Raw genomic sequence first — 21,607 nt, 5'->3', positions numbered from 1 at the left:
AACTAGACTCAGCGCCACTGACGACAACCCTCTGAGTTCTGCCATTCAGCCAGTTCTCTATCCACTTCACCGACCACTCATCCAGCCCACACTTCCTCAGCTTCCCTAGGAGGATATCATGGGAGACTGTGTCGAAAGCCTTGCTGAAGTCAGGTAGACAACATCCACGGCTCTCCCTTCGTCTACCCAGCCAGTCATGTCATTGTAGAAAGCTATCAGATTGGTCAGGCATGATTTCCCCTTGGTGAATCCATGCTGACCGCTCCCGATAACCTTCTTTTCTTCCACTTGCTTCATGATGGCCTCCAGGATAAGCTGCTCCATCACCTTTCCCGGGATGGAGGTGAGGCTGACCGGCCTGTAGTTCCCTGGGTCCTCCTTCTTGCCCTTTTTGAAGATTGGAGTGATATTGGCCTTTCCCAGTCCTCGGGCACCTCTCCTGTCCTCCAGGACCTCTCAAAGATGATGGAGAGTGGCTCAGCAATGACATCCGCCAGCTCCCTCAGCATTTGTGGGTGCATTCCATCGGGGCCCATGGATTTGTGAACATCCAGATCACTTAAGCGATCCCTCACACAGTCCTCCTCGACCAAGGGAAAGTCGTCCTCTCTGTAGGCTTCTTCTCTTACCTCCGGGGCCTGGGATTCCTGAGGGCCAGTCTTAGCACTGAAGACTGAAGCAAAGAAGGCATTCAGTAGCTCTGCCTTCTCCGCATCCTCCGTCACCAGGACACCCGCCTCATTCAGCAGTGGCCCCACGTTATCCCTAGCCTTCCTTTTGCTGCTGATGTAGTTGAAGAAGCCCTTCTTGTTGTTTTTGACATCCCTTTGTCAAGGCTGGATATGCCCAGCTTCATGCAGGGCAATCTTGTGTCCGTAGTTTGTGTCTACGAAGAGCACTCAGATTGTGCCTTCGCTGGCATGCGTCACCAGGCAAACAAAATGTCACAGCCCTCTGCAGTGCATGGATGAACCATGGGGATTGCCTTTCGCGGTCAGTCTGTGGGTTCAGACCCGTCCTGTGCGTTGCCCCTTGTAGCCACCTGAGAGAAGACAGAGAGGTCAGGAACCAAGAGGTTTGGCGTATTACTCGCTCTGTGGGCTATGCACATTGCAAGTCTTACCACAGCAAGGAGCCTCCGCTTAAAAGCCACCTATCCTCCTCTTATGCAAGTGGGTACAGCAGGCGAGAGTGACATTTTGGTCCTTCTTTTTCCAGGGAAGTTAAATAGGGGAAGATATATTCCAGTCTAGGAGCAGGACTAGCACAGACTGCTTAGTCCCTGGATCAGGAAAGGAGGGACCACAGTAACTCAGACGCATTTGGGATTTAATTTAAATCCTTTAGATGTCAGAAAAGTCTTCAGTCAATTCTTCTTTGGATGGACCTGAGTTAGCACAACTTGATGCTGTCTCTAAGTCATGTCAGGTTGTGTCCTTGCAAATTAGACACACAATTAACACTGTGCTTCCAGGAATTTAAGAAAATTATTTGGGCAGCACAGGACTGGGAGGTGTAAATGTTTAAAATCTATTTATTACATGGTACTTGGTCATAAACAGAAGAATCACTTTTATTTCCTTCATACAGAGTTGTATGTGTTCTGTCCCCTATCATGCCATTCTGACAGCCTGGTAAGAATTTCGGGGAGAATGAACAAGGGTGGAGCTTCTCAAACTGAAAACATTTTGAGTTTACCATCACAAGCATAATGAATGTTCAAACACAAAGAAGCATTAAAACAGTACCTTCCAATGATTTTTTTTTCATCATAAAAGTCACACATCAAATTTAGCTTCAAATATATTCGTCTCTCAACGTACAAGATGTACATTTCAGGTACAGTCAAATTGAAACATAATCCCCTGATTCAAGAATGATTACAGAATCATAGAATCATAGAACGGTTTGGGTTGGAAGAGACCTTCAGAGGTCATCTAGCCCAAACCCCTGCAGTAAGCAGGGGCATCTTCAACTAGACCAGGTTGCTCAGAGCCCCGTCCAACCTGGCCTTGAATGTTTCTAGGGATGGGGCCTCCACTACCTCTGGCAATTTCATATTCAATTAGAGTCAACAAAATATTGCTTCCTCTTAAAAATCTTTTATTAATGTTGATTTCTCACTTATCAGCTTATATGTCTTAAGCTACACTTTCTTGAAATGTGTTTAGTGTGTGATCAGCATATTATTCACAGATGGCTTGTCCTGTTTGTGTTGAAAGTGACACAAGAGTTATAAAGGGATTCAGAGCTGGGTTATATTTGCCTTCAACTTTGGTATGTCACTTCTTTTTTTTTTTCCTAAACATAAATGTTTAAATGTGTTCTGTACTTACTAATTAGAACATTTCTGACAATTTTGTGAAGCATAGGATAAGACTTTTGTATGTCCAGGAGTAAACATTTATCACTTGCATAGTGGAAGGTTGTTTCAATGAGAGTTTCTTAATGTCAGACAATGACTTGCTGCAGAGATGTACGGAATTTCCCATTTCTCCACAATACAAACTATGATTATTTACATTCATTTTACGTTATAGGTATTATTTTAAATAGTTATCATATACAAAATTTCTGAGGTTTTTTGTTTTCAAACGCATGCAATAACAAGTGTTAGTGAGAAGTGTGCCAGCTTCAGTGTTAAAGCCAGCTGCAATATAAGAAAAAAAAAATGTGTGGCTGCAATTGTAACCATCTGCATATGAACTGAAGTAGTATTGTCTCTGTGGTTAGCAAGGCTACTGTAAGCCTAAGTCATCCCGTACTAAAATAAATGAGAAGACCAAAATAACTTAAATGAGAATTTAATGTGTTTCTAAAGTTATGAACACCACCAGTTGCCTGACAGGTGAGCTTTTAATTTGTCTTGCTACATTTCAAGCCTCAACCTCAGTAGATTATCAGATTACTTCAGGGGATGGAGAATTCTACATGCAGCTTGTGAACACAGGTAGAATCTTTATGAGAAGTAGATGTCACTCAATTGGGATTATTGTTAGAAATTCTGATATCTAATGTAATGTGAACATAAAGGCCTATATGATACAACTGTTTATGACAGAGAATGACAGGGATCCATGGGCCAGTGTAGCACCAGAAGATATTCAGGTGGCAAAAAAAAAATGGCATTTAAGTAAAGGCTAGTGAAGAATAGATATTGTTCAGGTTGCTGCAGGTAATAACAGAAGAGATACCAAGGTTACAAAAATAATGATCTTTCCATTTTAACCATCAATTCACATAAAGTTAATAAAGAACAATTTTCAGTGAAAAGCATCCTGACGTATCTATTTTCAATCCTCTAAACAAGTCTCTGCAGATAGCAAAGGATGAATTGAATTTCAGATATTTCTCTCAGAAAAGAACATGAAAATATCTTAGCAATTCTTTAAAAAAAGTGAAATTATTTAGAAGGAATATTAGATGCTTAATTGTTTAAAATTATGGGTATTAATAGTCTATATAGTATACTAGTGTGTCTGTTTCTAACAGCAGTCAATTTCACTATATCCATGATTACAAGACCTTCTTTAAAATATTGAACTGATGAAAACCAGTTTCTTAAGAAAGATGGTAGAAATGTGCATTATTCACGTCATAACAAATTGCCGGTCAAAAATACATGTAGGTATAGGTATAGAGAAATACAGACTTCTCTGTATATATTTTTCTGAAATATATATATATCTGTAAATAGGCACACAAACATTAAATCCCCATGTTCTATCCTACAAAATGGGCATGCATGAAACAATTCCAGTTCTCAAAAGTCAGTAGAAATATTTATGTCTATTTTAATTAAAATTGAGTCAGGGCCTAAAATAGTGTCTCAAGAATTAAGGCTGTATTAGGTTTGGCTTAAATGCTGGTAGCTGAAATCTCTCTCAGGGGATTTTCTTCCAGCACTCTTTACTAACCCAAGCATGAGAATTGTTTCTATAAGTCTCATTCCTGTATTTCATAGTGGTTAAGTGTTTCTTTATTGTAAGAAAAGTTTTAACTTTATATCTTTTTCCTGGATTTCAGATGAACTTAACTGCAAATTGGCTTTCTAGTTATTTAGTCAATGAATAGCTTCTAATCAACCTTGATAAGAAAATATTTCTCCTCTAGCCCCCAGTGTATTCCCAGTCTACAGAAGAGCAGAAAGAAGACAAAGATTAATTTCTCAAACTTCCAAATGCAACGAAAATGGACAGTGCTTGAAGATGGTGAGGCTGAAATTTGTGATGTGTAGTAACCTACTCTGCAATATATTGCTTTCTAACTGCTTATCATATCGTTGAACATGATCATATTTCTCCAGATCTCTCTGTCTTGTAAGATTTTATAAGGGTTTAATGTGTTGTCATCTCTTTCCATGAGAAATCATAGATTAATTTAATTCCGTTTTAACACTGAATTCTAATAATATCACCATGAAACTGTGTTAGTGAAGAATATTATGAAAACTTTTTTTAACATCTATTTTTGTTTTCTATGGGGTGGGTGTCAAATCCCTACTTCAAAAATAATGCATTAAAACTGTACACTAATCTCTCTTCAATATCTCTGCTATCAAAAAATGACAAGTGTAATATATGTTAAGTACACCGATCGCTACATCTCTTAGAGTGCTAGTGAGCAGGGTGTTTGTTCTGACATACAATGTCACAGTTTCTTTACCCAAGTCATGATTCCTTCTCTAGCAAGAGGTTTAAAAACATCTGCTTAATATCAAGCGTGTGGATAGCACTCTGCTAATCCAGTGTCTATTCTTAATGGCTAAAACCAAGCACATACTGTTAAATGGTGTGGTGTAAGTTATGTTTCATACGTGTATTTCTCGCTGACTTTATAAATGTAGAGAATCGCTACCTTTTCTACATTAGTATTTCTAAATGCAGGAGCATAATTTAAACATTTCTCTTTGGTTTTGTTGTATGCTTTAGCCAATTTAAGTGGAGACACAATTCTGTTATTAAAGACACAGGATCTGAAGGCTTGGAGGCAGGCTCTAAGAGAACATTTAATTTTGACTAGATAAGTAGGGATGTTTAAGTATTTATACTCATTGCAAATGAGGTGGTTTCTATTCTTGATGTGTAGATAAAACTCGGATTGCTTCATTGACTGGAGGTTTCACACTAGTTCCCTTTACTCTGCAAAGACTGTCTTACTCTACAAAGACTGTCTGAGAAATGCATAAGCCTTGCAGGTACCTACCAAGCAGGAATTTGACTAACTAGGCACTGTTGCCAACATTTTTTGGTAACTGCCGAAGTTTCTGGGAATTTGAGCCAAATGTTGTACCATTTTTTCTCTCAAGAAAAGAAAGAAAAAAAAAAAAGACAGTTTATCTGTGTGAAAGGACTTCCAAACTGTCTCCCTTCCTTTTCTCTTTTCTTCAACCTCTAATATGTGCAGCAAACTTCTAGTCTTTGGAGACTGATCTCAATAGCTTCTTGACTGGCCATTACCTTCTTTCTACCACCATTACTACAGTAATTTCCACCTGAGTTTTTCCACAGACGATGAGCAGAGGAAAACCAGGCAAACAGAGCCCATGATTCTTTGGGTTTCCAAGTGCAGTCTATGACTCCATCCCATATCTACATGCCAAATGTTATTTAGCGGTCTTCATGGTCTTTTTCTCACCCAGGTCTCAGGGGAAGAGCGAAGCTAGGGGGCTTCAAACAAAGCATAGCAAAACATGAATGCAATTGTGTGACAAAGAACTCATGGAAAATCTTCTCCATTCTCTTTTAACAAACCAGAAGCATATTTCAGCTTACAGAATAGAATTTTTTTAGTTCTTCAGACCTATCACTTTTACTGTATACTGGCTGAATGAAGAAAAAAACATGGGGTTGGGGTTTTTTCTGAGATACTGAAAGGTGATCAGCTGAGTTGTGACTATTGAAGCAGAAAGAAACCACACTTCTAGCAACAAGGTTATCGGTTTTTGCTGGTGGCTTGAAAGAATTGTTGCTAGCTTCAGCGGGGTAATGTGGAGCACAAAGGAACATAGCGTGATTGAGAATACTCCTATTTCTGAAATACTTCAGCAATTGTTTCCCATAACAAGACCAGGTTGTCTTCTCATCCTGTTCTGATGATGGTCAGTGTTTATGTTATATGAAGCTACTTATAGCATTCCTAGACACTTTGTAAACTCCTGCTCTAAGCTATTTTAGACCTCATATGTACCAAGGTTCAAACTTAAGAGTTCAGGTTACTTTTGGCACTTGGCTGGAGTAGACAAGGAGGTGACCAACTGGGGCAGAGGGTGGATCGATCCCACTGTTCATAGGACCCACCCCTGGGGTCACAGCAGTCGAGAACATAAGACGTTCATATGCCTTGCTCTGGTTTCGTAGTTTAAAGGAGCAAGCTATTCTTCACTAAATAGTAGTGGGAAATGTTTCTGTAACCTGAATTCCTTCACTGGAAAATGCTCCTGAGGTCTGAGAAACTTTCAGCTTCTATCTATATGCCACACTAGGGACTGGTTTTCTTTGATGTTGTACGGTGGTTTGTTTTCAGCACTTTTGAAAGAAAAAGAAACGCATTAGTTAGCCAAATAAGAATATTGACTGCAGTATCAATATTACTGAAAGCAAAATATTCTCTGAACTAGAGAAAATGATTAGAAACAAAGTTCTTGATTAATTTCCTTTAAAGCAATCCTAACCCTGACATTTAAAAATGATTGAAAAATAGAATAAATTCATCAGTTCAGTTATGCAAAGGAGTATATTGAAAACTACGACTCAACAGAAGACTCCTCCAACATATAGTGATGTTCTGTCTTCTGCATAGAGCTTGATAACTTTCTCATTAATAGTTTATTAGATTGTAGAGTGTAATGTGTACATGCATAATTGAAGCCATACAGAAATAATTCTTTTAATTACCAGTGCTATATATCATTCCAGTTATAGACCCATACCACTGGGTGATGTCTGCCCTACAGGTTCCCCTTGAAGAGTATATGGGATATTCTGAAGGAATCCTTGGTATTTCCAATGAGTCTTCTGCCCTGCGAAGTCTCTTCTTGATAACTGATAAACTCAGTGTTGAATGTTCTGTAGTAACCAACCTAATCTGTACTTCCATATCTGAGTGAATTTTTAGAGGGCATCCAGTCTATTTGGCCATATGGATTTTCTGTTTTGTATCCCTACACCCTCTCTTGTCATAGATACTGCTGCTGGTGGAATGCACAAAATACAAAATGTACTAAGAAAATGAACAATTTTTAAAGAACAAAAAACCCTGTGTCTCCTCTTCTTCTCTTCTCTTCTCTTCTCTTCTCTTCTCTTCTCTTCTCTTCTCTTCTCTTCTCTTCTCTTCTCTTCTCTTCTCTTCTCTTCTCTTCTCTTCTCTTCTCTTCTCTTCTCTTCTCTTCTCTTCTCTTCTCTTCTCTTCTCTTCTTCTCGTCTCTTCTCGATTTTCACTGTTGACCTACCTAGCCTTAATTGCAAGATACACTTGGAAAATACTTTACCTTTCCTTCTCTCATGGAATTATTGCCACAGGCTTTCTGTGAAGATCATGAACATTCAGCTGTCATAGGATGTACGGAAGAATAGAATTCAAGCGGTGTAAGTAGCTTCTTTGCAGAATGTGTCATTTCCACCCATGTTATTGCTGAAGTATTGATACATGATGCTGCACATGGGAGGACAGTCCCAGAGCCCTGATTCAGTATTGACTGCATGAGCCTTCTCTGGGCATATGGAGTTTTAAGAGATGCACTGCTTGGAGTCACAAACCGTATGAATATATATATAAGCACACACCAAAAGAAAAAAGTTATCAGTAACTGCTTGTCTTCAGATTAATTTCCTTCATGTACCTATGCAGGTCCCTGTGGTCCAGCCTGCCCTCCTACCTCACCTTCTCAGTCTTCTGAAGACTTTAAAAAAAAAGCATAGAGAATAGTGTTCTTTCCCAGAGCTTATGATAAGTGTGAGCCAAGGATGAGGAAAGGCCTTCCCTGCATTCCCAGTCTTGAGTTCCTGGGTCTGTATATCTACAGTAAAGGAGAGAGAGCCTATCTTAATGAACAGCAATAAGCAAGTACCAGTCAGAAAACAGTGGTTATTGAAATAAGATTTTTAAACTATTAAACACAGTAGATAGTCTGTCCAAAAGTGGGCAACAATTCACTCTTCCAGTAATAGAACGGATTTGCTTGACTTGCTTCAAATCATCTGATCAGATGTTCAGGGATAAAAACTCTAGCAAGTTCCAAACCGAAAATAGTATGTTCGAGTTTTCCAAGGAAATATACTTGGAACACTGCTACTGTAGTTCAAGAACGAAATGTCTATATGGCACAAATGTAATTGATTTTTAAATTATCATTTTTATGTCAAGAATGGCAAGCTAGAATTTCTTTTCAAGATACTAAAGCCCTCATAATTGGTGCAAGCATAAAGAAATGCTTCAGGTATGTGATTCCTATTTAAAATATTCTTGATTGATTTTTGTGCGAGCTGCCAACTTATGGAAAGGTTATTGACATCAGCTCATAAGTTTTCACTTAGTGGAATGCATGTGAATTGCTTCTCCATAATGATGACATGCATTGTTTTGATGACATTGGCAAACAGTACAGAAGTGAGAATAGTTTCAGTGCTCCATGTCAAAGCACCAGTGAAATCATCTCTTGGTTGCATCCACATATGCACGGATAAATCCAGTGGATTGCATATACTGAGGAGGAACTAATTGCAGTAAATCTCAGGTGAATTCACTGTTTGGAACTTTTTCAGCTTGGGAAATTGTTCTTAAAACAAGGAAATGACACAACGTTTTAATTCGTAGTTTGTTCTGTGAATGTTTGCTGACATTCAATGAAATAAGTAATCACTTAAGCAAAGACATGAAAAATAGGGACTTAAGAATGTAAGATAATCTAAATCAAGGAAACTTTAGGAAGTGCACAGTTTCCTTTATCTGTTGTTGAAGTTCCTGAATCTGGGATTGAAATTTTGCATCACAGAATCACAGAATGATACGGGTTGGAAGGGACCTCTGTGGGTCATCTAGTCCAACTCTCCTGCTGAAGCAGGGTCACCTACAGTAGGCTGCACAGGACCTTGTCCAGGCAGGTTTTGAATATCTCCAGAGAAGGAGACTCCACAACCTCCCTGGGCAGCCTGTTCCAGTGCTCCGTCACCCTCAGAGGGAAGAAATTCTTCCTCATGTTCAGCTGGAACTTCCTGTGCTTCAGTTTGTGCCCATTACCCCTTGTCCTGTCAGTGGGCACCACTGAAAAGAGTCTGGTCCCATCCTCCTGACACCCACCCTTAAGATATTTATAGGCATTTGTAAGGTCCCATCTCAGACTTCTCTTCCCCAGGCTAGACAAGCCCAGCTCCCTCAGCTTTTCCTCATAGGACAGATGCTCCGGTCCGCTACTGATCTTTGTAGCCCTCTGCTGGACTCTCTCCAGTCACTCCTCATCTTTCTTGAACTGGGGAGCCCAGAACTGGACAGAGTACTCCAGATGGAGCCTCACTAGGGCAGAGTAGAGGAGGCGAATAACCTCCCTTGACCTGCTTCCCCCAATTGTCATCACTCCCCGCAACAGTCTGCCTCCACACACAAGTTTAATAATACAATAGTATTTATAGTAAAATTGTCACTTTATTAGCTTCAATGTGGATTATTTATTTCCATACAAAAATCTTTTTATTTAAAATTTATGATGTTTGATGTTAAATCTTTTTAAAGGTAAAAGAGAAAATCATATTCTAGTTTAATATCTCACAAAACAAAGTATTTTGTAAATGCTTAGAAGAAGTATTAAACCTCTTCATAGAATCATAGAATAGTTTGGGTTGTAAGGGACTCTTAGAGGTCATCTGGTCCAACCTCCCTGCAATGACCAGGGTCATTTACCACTAGATCAGGTTGCTCAAAGCCCGGTCCAACCTGGCCTTGAATGTTTCTAGGGATGGGGCACCCACCACCTCTCTGGGCAATCCGCTCCAGTGTTTCACCACCCTAATCCTAGATAGGTTTCAGCTCATGCACTTCCCCCCACCTTACCTATATCCTTTTCTTTTTTCAAATAGAACTTTTTCAATTCTTCACTACTTTTGTAAAGTAGTTACAGGTATAAGCTGTAACTACAGCCTTGCTGGTCACAAATACCCGTGTGTAAACCTCTGCTGCGGAGGAGACTGTTTCAGGTTTCAGGGTAATGTTTGTTTGAGATTCTGCATAAAGAGAAAAAGCACTGTACACCTGAGTGGATAGTGAATGATGATAATACACAGTACAGTCAGGAAGGGTTAATTTAGGAGAATGAAATGGAGTGCCAGCTGTAAAGCATCAGGCACAGACAGTTACGCAGCCTGTCCTCAAGTTACCTGCCTCCCTCCCCTCCAAAAGTGAACTGGCGCATCAGAGAGGATGCCAGGTCTACCCTGCTGCTGGGGAATGAGAACATCTTGAATCTGCTTGGGTCTGAAGCTGGATTGCTCTCTCAGCATGCATGCTGGTGTCCAGACAATAAGGGAACGATGAGTTGGTGTCAATATAGAATGTATCTAAGTGATTGATTAAAAGCATGGTTTGAAGTGATCTAGGAATTTTCTCTGAAAACTGTTGCTCTTAACCTATTGAGCACCGACTCTTCAGGGGGAAGGAGACATCTCTGAACTTCAGCCCACACTGAATGCCATTTCTAGCCCCCTCCATGAGCTGCTACCTGTGGCCACCGCCCATGGCCTTGCCGCCATTCAGCGCCATGGACATGCTCCGCGCCCACGGCCACCTCTGTGCCTGCGGGTCCCACTAGCCGTGAGGTGGGCTTTGGTTTAAGCCTGGGGACCTGCAGCCTAATGCTCCTGACCCTTCCCCCGGCAGGTCGCTGCCCACCTGGGCTTGGTGGCTGCTCCCAGTGACGCCGTTTCGGTCCCACATACACGGCATGGGAGCGGGCTCTGACCTGTGCAGGCTTTGTTTTGCCTGCAGGTAGAACAACTTTCTGCAAAGGTTGCCTGAGTTCTTGACAGTGGGAGATTATTTCATTATTTTACCCAGCTTTTCCATTTAAAAGTACCTGATAAACAGACGTATTTCGTAAGCATGTGACAGGATTGGCTAAATGCTCTTTCCAAGCTTCTTCTTGGCTGTGCGTGACCTCAGAGGCATGTGAGCGAGTGTCCAGTCCCCATGGCCATTAACCACTGGGCTCTTCACCAGCGGTGGCAGTGCGGGCGCAGACATTGGGTTCCTCTTGGGTAATTTCCCATCACAGACCTGCTGGTATCCACAGGAACGTTTTGGAAATTCTGCTTTTTGTCAGTCTGTAAAGATGGTCCAAAATACTGCTTGCAAATATTTCAAAGAGTATTATTCAAACTAATATTTAATTTTTAAAAACATCCATCGAGCTGAGCCCTTCAGCCTGCTTGTAGCTAAGTGCCCTCTCCTGGAGATTGGGTTGGAGCTGAGGGTTTTGTCCGAGCTTTAAATTCAGTCTCTCTCTACTGTGAGTGCAGAGAAATATTTGGAATATACAAATTCCAGCATTAACAAAATATGCGTATAATAATTTGGATGCATTAGGGTAGGAAACACTGAAAATCTGCACATAGAGGTGCCTCTCAACAGCTGAAGGAACCTGTCCAGGGCTCCAGATCCCTCAGTCTTTTAATGAAGTGGCAGAGCTCCACTGGGTTCAGTCATCCCTTTACAGGATAATCCATAAAAGCAGCTGCAAAGTCACCCTGTCCACATGGTAGCTGGACTGATAATTCGCACTATAATGATGTGTAGAAAACTCAGAGCACTTAGAAAACTATACTTCAGTCTGCCATTCAGAAATGGTGATGCATAAGGATCCACCTTTAGGAATGGTGAAAGGAAGCGTGCAACACTGGAAGGTGAAGTTTTGCCACAATATTTACTCTCTTCCTTGTTTAAAGATGATAAAACCGAACACCTAAAAACATCTATGCTTTCCATTGTATAGCATCCACTGCTGTTGATTTTTATGTACTCAGGGAGACTTTTCTCACAGTCTGGTGTTTGCATCTATTGACTTTGTAATCTGTAGACAGACTCTTAATGAGTGCAAAAGACAAGAATCTCAGAGATAAAACCTTGGAATAACAGTGAGCCTTTACAGCTTGTCAGTAAGAGAAAGCTCAAACATAAATATCTGATTTACAGAAGTAACACAACTTATTTTGGTAGATTACATTGTTTCTGTTTCAAATTACTCTGTCAATCGAGGAAGAAGAGGTTAAGAGGTCATATTCTTAAAAAAATGCTTGAAAGGGCTCTTTCAAGGGATTTTTCATAAATTTCAACTCCATACTTACTTGTAATGGTGCGTAAGCTCTACTTTGCTTGTCAAAGATGCTGATATTGTTAAATTTTGTTTTACAGATGCCCGCAAATAGGCAGGAACAGGACCAACCCCCCACATGCTGACCGAAGTGTAGTGATTTGCCCCACACAGTAGTTCCTGACAGGTCTTGAGCACGTCTTCATTTCAAGTTTGATCTTTTTTCCCTGTTGGGCGAGGCTGTGTTGTTGTGTTGAGCTGCCTTACTCGGGAGCGGAGGATGCAGAAAATGACATGGACTTTTTAAGAAGAAGTGACATCAAGCTTGAGAGTCGTCAGTGTTGACTACTTTTAAAACAGTGATTACCCACTAAGAGGAGAAGGGTTAGGGTTTAAAATCTTGAGGCAAAAATCCCCTTGGCCACAGTGGTGCTTAACGTCACTCCTGAATGCGGACGCCAACCCTTATGTCAGCCTGTATACCAAAGATGAATCCTTTTGCTTCTCCCATGCCCTCTACCTGCCACCACCAACGTGGTGGCATCCAGGGCAGGAGGGGACACGCGACCCTGGCATCCGTGGGGTCAGGCTGTGCTCCATGGGGCTGGGGGAGGGCCCCGGTGAGCCCCTCCAGCCTCCCATGCGTCCCGTGCCCAGGCATGGCTCAGCTGACACAGGGACAGCAGGGTGCCAGGAGGGCACCGCGGCCCTGGGCAGGGCAGGACACGCCATTTTTGACACGTTGTGCCACAGGCAGAGGCGTTTGTAGGCCCGTGGAGTTTTGCCCATGGAGGCGGCACGGGAGACCGGGGCGGGTGCTCACCATCAGCCTCGTCCGCCCCGTCCAGCACGGATGTGCAGCTCTGGGGCACAGCAGCCATAAGTTTATCAGTGGCCGGCAGAGTGGAGAGGCTTCACCACGCGTGGGACGGCCAAGGCCTGCGAGGAGCTGCTGCTTGGCTCCAGAGCTGCTCTTGCCCGCGGTGTCTCTGCTTTTCCAGTGCCCTCGAGTCCCCGGCAGCCAGCAACATGAATAAATTACAAACCCGCATTTAATGTTAGTGACTCTTTAAATGGAATTTTTCATTCAAACTTTGTCATTAAAATAGAAAGGCCTTTTGGTTGTGACCGTACAAGCATAATAAATTGTATATGTTTGCGATACTGAATGAATCTGGCCCATATGCTGCACTGCAAGGCTACATGAATGAAGCATTTACCAAATCAGGCCCACCACATTAAACAGAAAAACAATCTTTATTCATGGTAACTTATCAGTTTCAATTAATCAACCTCAACAATAGAAATTCTGATGTGTTCAAGCAACTTGAAAGCAATAGGTCATCTCCAGGGCAGCCATGTTGTGTCTTTGTGCCTATGGTTTCAAACAAAGCAACATCTCCAATAAATGTACATCCCCACACACAGATGTGTGGCTATATGTCTATAAACATCCAGGCGCGCCGAGGGCCCTGGTATACACGTACGGCTGCACGAAGAAGTGTTTATCTTTTTGTCATACAAAAAGTAATTGTTTTCTAGTATTTTTTTCTTGAGCTCCGCAAGTTTAAACAAAAGAAAAGAAATTTCCATTGGATGACCATCCTTTCAGTTTCTCTGCTGCTATGTGAATAGCATTGTGCAAACCATTCCAATGGTATTGAAAAGGGGTAACCATTGGTTTGATTTGGTTACACGGTTTCGTAAAGAGCTCCCTCCCACTGCCTTAGGGTCTGTGAAAGGTCCGTGACCTGTTTAGAACTGCCAAGTGAAATGTCATGTCGCCCCTCCCAAATGGGAGTATCTGCATTCATTTGATCAGTATAAAAAATGATTGGGGATGGCGAGATCAGGGCTTTTGAATTGCAATTTATAGCAGTTTACAAAAATGCACATTGTTGGAAAAGAAAACATGGAAGTGCCTCTTTCTAAATTGCATTACCTGTGAAATGTCATTAGGCTTTTTAGGATATCGCATCCTATTTTTTATGATCTCGGAGAGAGACTTTAAGGCAAAAGCCGCGGGTTTGCCGGTGGTGGGCAGGCGTACCCCGCTACCCCCAGCCGCAGGATGCGTTCCGCTCTCGGCTGCCGCGGGGATCGTGGCCCCGTCCCCCCCCGCCCGCCGTTACCGTTCTGCCGCCGCTGCCCGGCGGGACTGCGCCTTTCCCGGCGGCTCCGCGCTCGTCCCCGCGCACCGCCGCCGGTCCCCGGGAGGGCGGCTCGCTGGGGCCGGGGCTCGGCGTCCTCCCGCCGAGCGCTCCGACCGCGGCCGCCTTGGCCGCAGACGGGCTCCCCGAAACGCTGAATTTGTTCCTCTGGCAATCGTCCCGCCGCCGGAACGCGAGGGAGCGGTGGCACTGATTTCAAACCACCCGCCCTTGAATTTGTCACCCCTCGCACGCCGCTTACCCCGGGAGGGGAGGGGGTGTCACCGGCGGAACCGACGGGACGGGACGATGGGCAGCGGGGCAGCCCCTGGCCCCGACGGGGCTGCGCTGGGCGCGGAGCGGGGCGGAGAACCGCGCTGCGGGGGGGAAGAGCGGGGAGGCGGGGGCCGGGGGGCCGTGCGAGAGGCGAAACCGAGGGGTGAGGGTGCCCCGGGGCCGCCCGGGACGGCAGGGACCGGCAGACGGGGCGGGCGGCCCCGGGGCTGCTCCTCCTTCTCCTTCAGGTGCCGCGACGAAGGGAAAAGCCCCCCTCCCCATCGCCTCTCCCCCCACCCCGCCTAGCAGGGGCCCTACTGCCAGCAGGTGGGGGCTTGCTCTGAAAACAGCACCCTGCCCTCGGGGCCACCTCACCGGGGCCGGGAAGCCCCGGGTCTCGCCTCCCCGGCCTAGACCGTGTGTCCGGGAGCCAAACGTCGCTCGCCTGGAGATGGAACCTCGATAAACAGGTCCCCCGCCTCACCGGGAGCCTCCGGAGCGGCACCGCCGGGGAGCATCGCTGCCGCGGGGACCCCGGGCGGGTCCTGGCAAGCACGGGGGGGCTGCGAGGGCAGCGTGTGGCCCTGTGGCCCCGTGTCTCCGTGTCCCTGTGTCCCCGTGTCCCCGTGTCCCCGCCTGGGCTGGCCCGGCCCGCGGGAAGCAGCAGGGCTGAGCCGCCGCCGTGCAGAAGTCTGATGCTATTTCCACATCTGCGCCCATGGCGTCCCGGCAGAGATGCTCTTTGTAGCTGTCGCCCAAGGCTGAAACGTTTAAACGGGGCAGATAAATTATTCGGAGTAAAAGACTGGAGCGGCTTAATTGGGAAAAGCAGTCCTGGTTCCAACCAATGTCCGTACAATTGCACACTGCGGTCCACCATTATTCGAGCTTCATCTACTATGCACTATGTACCACCGCCTCCAAAGGATTGTTGCCCTAGAAACTTGTTTTAAACCTCCAGCTATATATCAACACCTTGTTTTAGCAGTCCTTGGCTGAATTACAGTTACACAGTTTGGCGCTTCTTTCAAATTTCCTCCCATCAGTTTGGCCAAAGAAAGGAATTTTTCTCCTTTAGAAATGAATTGGCTTAATTAGTAAGTAGATTAATGGCAATTGCTGGTGAGTTGGTTTCCAGCAGAGTTTCACCAGAGAGGGTTAATCGGAGTCAGGTCTGGAATCTTTCCCAGAACTGGCTGCCAGCCATTTCCGTCAACCAATCAACCCCGCAAACAAACGCGCCGTCCGGGACCGAGCCGATTGCTGACCGTGCCCCGCCGGAGCCGCTTCCCCCGCGGCGGGCTGCAAACGGCTCGCCCGAACCGGGGCTCCTGGCTTCCACCTGTTTCCCCGGACGCGTGGAAACCCTTCCCCGGAGAGGAAAGGTTTCCCCGGCGCATCGGCACCCCGCAAACACGCAACCCGCCTTCGGCAGCCTCCGGCTGAGGTTTTTCTCTTCTACCTCGCCGAGAATTCGAGGCAAAACCAACGAGCGTAACGGGGCGCTCCAAAGCCCTTTTCCAAAGCCGCCGCCTCAAATTCGGGACAAGCAAGAAAAACATCAGCACGGACCTTGACATCTTTTTCAGCCTTTCCACTGGTTTTTTTCTAAACCTATAAAACGCATTCATACTTCGACTCGCAGCTGCATTAGTCTTGCAAAAAAAAAAAAAAAAAAAAGGAAAAAAAAATCCCCGCTGAGAAATGCATATAATAGGAAAAACAGATCGGCTGGACAGCAGCGTAATTAATGCCAGAAAGGCCTGAGGCCGGTTTCATAGTTTGTCTTTTGAGGATATCAAGACGAGACCTGGTGAAAAATGACGCATGCTTTAACATTTGAGAAAGCTGGCAACTAGCGGCGCTCCCCCCCGCCCCTCCTTCTTTTTTAACTTTATGCCTCCGAACAAAGGGGTCGGCAGAACTAGCTAGGTTGTAATGAGTTCTGTGTCCCTAGCACATTAAGTGGATCATGGAAACATATTGTATCGAAATAGTTTGGAGGAGAATACTGGGGATGAAAGAGAAAGGGTGCTTTGATCAGCTCCCTGGGGTCCGGAGTGCGCGCAGACCGACTTGCAAGGACTTATTCAGCTCCAGCGAGACACACTTACAACGCCATTCAAAGAAATTTGCATATCTGTAATTTATCACATTTGTCCCCAACATTTTTGCAAGGTAAATAAAAGTTGGCTGAATAAAAAATATCAATCATCACAGAGCGGGAGCGGGAGCAAGGAAAAGCGTTTGTTTAACCGGAATCCCTTCGGGAAACTTTTGCTGAACGCGGGGCAGAACACACCCCGAGGGTTTTTTTTGCACGGTTGATTTCAAGCTCCGCGGCCCCCGGAGCTCCGGGACACCTCGCCCCTCACCTCCCCATCCCCCCATCGCGCAGCTCCCCGGCCCCTCGGGCCGCGCCCCGGCCCCCGCAAGCCCCCGCAAAGCCCAAGGGGAGAAGAGGAAGGAAGGGAGGTGAAAGCGGAGCGTCGGGGAGAGACCCCCCCCCCGACAGTCCCGCGCCGGGCCTTGCTCGGCATCGACCGGCGGCGGCCGCACCGCCACCGGCATCTTCAACTTGACCTTGGCGAGGGCCCCGCGCCTTCGCCTCATCCGTCACCCGCGCCCGGCGACAGCGACGCATTCCGCGGCGTTGTCGGGGCAGGGCACGGGGAGAGCCGTCGGGAGCGGGACGGGACGGGCGCGGTGTCTCTGTGCGTTTGCGGGGGACAAAAGTGGTGGCGAGGACGCCCGCGCGGCTAATTCCGTGAAAGGCGCGTCCCGGTCCCCCGTCCGCCCCCCGCGGGAAGGTCAGTGTCGCGGGCTGCGCTCCGCTGAGGGGACCCGCAAGGCTCCGCGCGGCCCCAGCCCCACCGACCGCCAACTCCAGCGGGGCTGTCCCAGCCGCGTCGAGACCCTCACGGACACCCCTCCGCCCGCCCCACCTCGCCCCGGGCCGCTACTCGCTTCTGCAGCGAGAGGTAGCTCCCCGCGGCCCCGCCGTCGGGGGTGCCCGTCCCCGCGTCCCCGCACCGGGAGCGTCCCCGCACGCCGGCCACGGAGGAGCCGGCGGCCCTGCAGCTCTCCCCCGGGACGCCGCGAAGCGCGGGACTCTGGGGCGGTGGGCGGCCGCCCAGGAGCGGCCCCGGCCCTCGGCGCACCCCGGGGGCAGGGCAGCCGTCGGGGCGCCCGGCGGTGACATTTCCCGGGAGGGGAAGCCGCCTCCGCCGGCCGAGAGGGTGAGGAGCGCCGCCGCCGAGGGCTCCCCTCCGCCCGGCCCTCTCTCCGCGCCCCGCGGCGGCGGAGGGAGAGGGGCCCCCTTCGGGGCACGGGCCGGGGCGGCGGCGGCGTGCCCACCGCCCATGCGACCTCTCCGCGCCGCCCTCCCCGCGGGGAGCGGACAGCCTCCGCCCGGCGGGGCCGCGGGCTCGGCCCGCTCAGCTCTGCACCGGGGCATCCCGAGGGCGGTGAGGGTCGGGGGGGGACCGGGGCTGCCGCGGCCCGGCGGGGCCCGGCCGGGGCGGGGCAGGGCCGGGCAGAGCGTCCGAAGCCTCTCGCCGCCCCGGGGCCTCCCCGCGGGGCTCCCCGAGCGGGGCGGGCGCGGCGGGGCCGGGCCTCCCCCGCCCTCTCCAAGCCGCTCGGCGTAACGGGTTGCGCGGCGCAGGTGCACGGGGAAAGCGGGGGCCACGGCGGGCCGGGGCGGCGGGCGGAGGCCGGGGGCGCGGGGCCCGGGGAGGGCCGGGGGGCGGGCGCTCCGGCGGGGCCCCCCCCGGGGGCCGCCCCGGGCGCGCGCCGCGCCCGCGGCCGGAGAGCCGAGCGCTGCCTTCGGAGCCGCCGCCGCCGCCCCAGGGGCCGCACGGGGGGAGCCCCGCTCCTCTCGGCGGGGGCCGCCGCCACGCGGGGCCCGGCGGCGCGGGAGCGGCGGCTCCCGGCGGGGTCCCCCCCGGGGCCGCCCCCGCCGCCGCCGCCGCGCGGGGGCTGCCCCGCCGTCGCCCCCGGGGACGCCCGGCAGCCGGGCCCCCTCTTGGAGACCTCCATGCGCAACGCCGGGCCGCCGGGCCGGAGAGCCCCGCCGCCGCCGCCCGCCGCCGCCCTCCGGGGCCCCGACGGCGGCGGGGCGGTGGCGGGGGCTGCGGCCGGGAGCCTCCCCCGGCGCGGGGCCGCCCCGCTCGCCGCCTCCCGGCCGCGGCGGCGGCGCGGGGAGCGGCGGGGAGCGGCGGGGCGCACGCGCGCCCGAGCGGGGCCCGGCCCCGCGGCGGGACGCGCGGCGGCGGCGGGGGAGCGGGGCGCAAAGCGGCGCGGGTGGGGGGGGCAGGAGGCGGCGGCGGCGGCTTCGGTGTGGTGGGGGGGGTCGGGGGCCCGGGCAGGGAGCCCCTCCGGGCCCGGCGGGGCGGCCCCTGGGAGCGGCGGCGCGCTCGTCCCCGCCGGGCGGTCTCCGGCGAGGGCAGCGGCGGCCGGGCGCGCCGGAGCTGCAGCCGGAGCCATTCATCGCCCGCCCCTTTGTTCGCCCTGAGAGTAACGCCGTGAATTGGAAGAAATGACAATATTTCGTATCTGCTCGGCCGGGCAGGAGAAGGGCCCTTGAGCCTGGCAAAAATCAGGCGGATCATTCATCGTGCCACCCCGCACCTGTGGGCTTGGCATTGAAAACCCCGCGGACCTCTTCCTATTAAACTTAATTATTCCCCCAAGGCGCACAATGGTTGAAATGGAGCAGGTTGGAGTCTGTTTATTGGTCGTAAATGTTTTTCTGAAGATCTTCTGAATCTCATTGTTAGCTCGTTGTTTGAGGCTGCCCTCTTTCTTTCAGACGAGAGTAGCCTTGGACTTTTCAATTTTCAATCGTAACATCTGCTTAATCGTACGGATCAAAATATGGAGACACAAAACATATGTAATGGTTGATTTGTTAAATCCTGGTAATGAGTTATTAACAAGGGAAAACAATAGGGCAGGATGGTGAGAGCCTTATGGTAACAGAGTCACTTTATGTAACGCCTGACGTTTCCCTTCTTGATAAATGGAACTAAGGTCTGAGCGCCAGGTGATAGCAAGAAAATCAATGTCTTTAGGGGCCGGCACCGAGACTTTTTTTTTTTCTATGTGAAAAATTAGGAGACATAAAATTTAATTGGCTGATCGGGGGAAAGCGGTGGTCTTAAGTTTAATTGCCAGTAGGCTTAGCGAGGGAGACAAAACAAGATTTGGGCCTGTTTGTTTGCTTGCATCCCAGCGCCGAGTCCAAGTGTATCGTTGAAAATGTGTTTTATTATAACACATGTCATGCTTTACAGTTCCCATATTGTGTAAAGACAATAGTTAATGGTACATTAAAGACAAGCAAACCATGCCAACACGTCTTGGACACATTGTAAGGGCCTCTCTCTTTGCTCGCTTTAGGCAGCTGCAGTCCAGGACCCAGAAGCACAAAAAGAACAAGTTTGAAATACCAGGTGCATCCGAGAGAACCACGACAGGGATTGATATGTTATAGCCCAGGACATGAACCTAGCAATAAAGATATCATTGCGATTGTTTGCGGCTTCCACGCCATGTAAAGCCCGGAGGCGCCGGGGCAGGCTGCTCGCTGGCGGCGGAGGCTCTGCCTCCCCGGGCTCCCCCTCCGCTCTGCCCTCCGCCAAACCCGAGCACCTGTTGCCCAGACCCCCGGCCCCGCCGTGGGAATCGCCCCCCGCCCGCGCTTCCAGGTCCCGGCGGCGCGGCTCGGCGCGGGGTTATTGAGGACCGTTCCCACCGGCCGCGGGAGCTTTACCGGGGGACGCCCGACCGGCGTTTGCTCGGCCTCGCAGCTGGTACGCGGTGGCCGGCGAGGGGTGCGTGAACCGGCGAGGGGCGAGACCCCGGGCAGGGGCAGCTTCCCCGCGCCTCCTCGCCGGGCTGTGCCGGCAGATTGAGCGGCCCTGGGAACGGCGGCGGGGCCGGTTCGCAGCGCCCGCGGCAGCCCCTGCCCCGCGCGCGGCGCGGCCGGGGAGCCACGCACGCCTCCGGGCCCCGTGCGGGCTGCGGGGACTGCGGGGTGGCGCAGCCCCTCCTCCGGGATTGGGGGGGGGGGTACGTGAGGGGGGGGTGGTTGCTGTCGTCTTTTTATTGTTTCCTTTTTTTAACGGGACATTGTCCGTTTCGGACGGTTAAATCGTCCTTTCACCCGGAGCATCACGAGTGGGAGGGCAGCCTCAGCCCGCACACCCGGAGCCCGCACCTCCCTCCCGAGAGCCTGCGGGAAGCGAGCCGCCCGCGAGTGCCCCCGCCACCCCCGTCACCCCACGCGGGGATGGGGATTTCCGCCGCCCCCCCCAGCCCTTTTTTCCCTCTCCTGCCCCACTTTGCAGCCCCGGCCCCCTCGGAGATGCGGGGGGGGGCGGGCAGGTCCCGGGAGGGCCTCCCCCGTCCCCCCGGGGAGCCGTCGGGGCAGCGCGGCGGCGGAGGAGCAGCCCCCGCGGGGGCCGGGTTTCAGGCGGGCGGTGGGAGCTCCGAGTGCGGGGCAGGGGCGCGGGGGAGGCGGGGGGCAGCGACCACGGCGGTCCGTGTGTGTGTGTGTGTGTCCCGTTCACGGCCGCGGGGAGGAGCGGGGACAGGCGGCGGGGGCTGCCGGTCACGCCTGCCCCGGGCCGGTCCTCACCGCGCCCGGCCGCGTTCCCCGCCCGCAAACACCCCCCAGAGCTGCCGCGAAAGCTGCGAGCCGAGCTTGCGGGAGCCGCCGGGTCCCTCCGGGCCGGGGGACCCGCACAGGCGCTTTCCCCCTGCCCGGTGCGGTGGGATTCTGTGGCAGGAGCGCGGCGCCGGGGCGAATGGATGACGAGCCGGTCAAAAGGAGCTGTCAGTCTCTTTGAAGGTCGCGTTTAAAGGGACTTGCCAAGCCAAGACG

At 50.1% G+C, this 21,607-nt stretch overlaps 1 long non-coding RNA gene across 1 annotated transcript; it reads left to right on the top strand.

Moving 5' to 3' along the window:
- Window positions 1–2,199: 2,199 nt before the first annotated feature.
- On the top strand, window positions 2,200–13,640 carry LOC142361189 (uncharacterized). The gene is made up of 4 exons (XR_012763789.1): window positions 2,200–2,277; window positions 4,114–4,211; window positions 7,521–7,586; window positions 12,397–13,640. It is a non-coding gene; the product is annotated as an uncharacterized LOC142361189 (long non-coding RNA).
- Window positions 13,641–21,607: the final 7,967 nt, after the last annotated feature.

This window comes from Opisthocomus hoazin, chromosome 4, assembly GCF_030867145.1.
Source record: "Opisthocomus hoazin isolate bOpiHoa1 chromosome 4, bOpiHoa1.hap1, whole genome shotgun sequence".
NCBI lineage: Eukaryota > Metazoa > Chordata > Aves > Opisthocomiformes > Opisthocomidae > Opisthocomus > Opisthocomus hoazin.
Note: the sequence above shows the minus strand (reverse complement) of the source record. Positions and strands in the feature narration are given on the sequence as shown.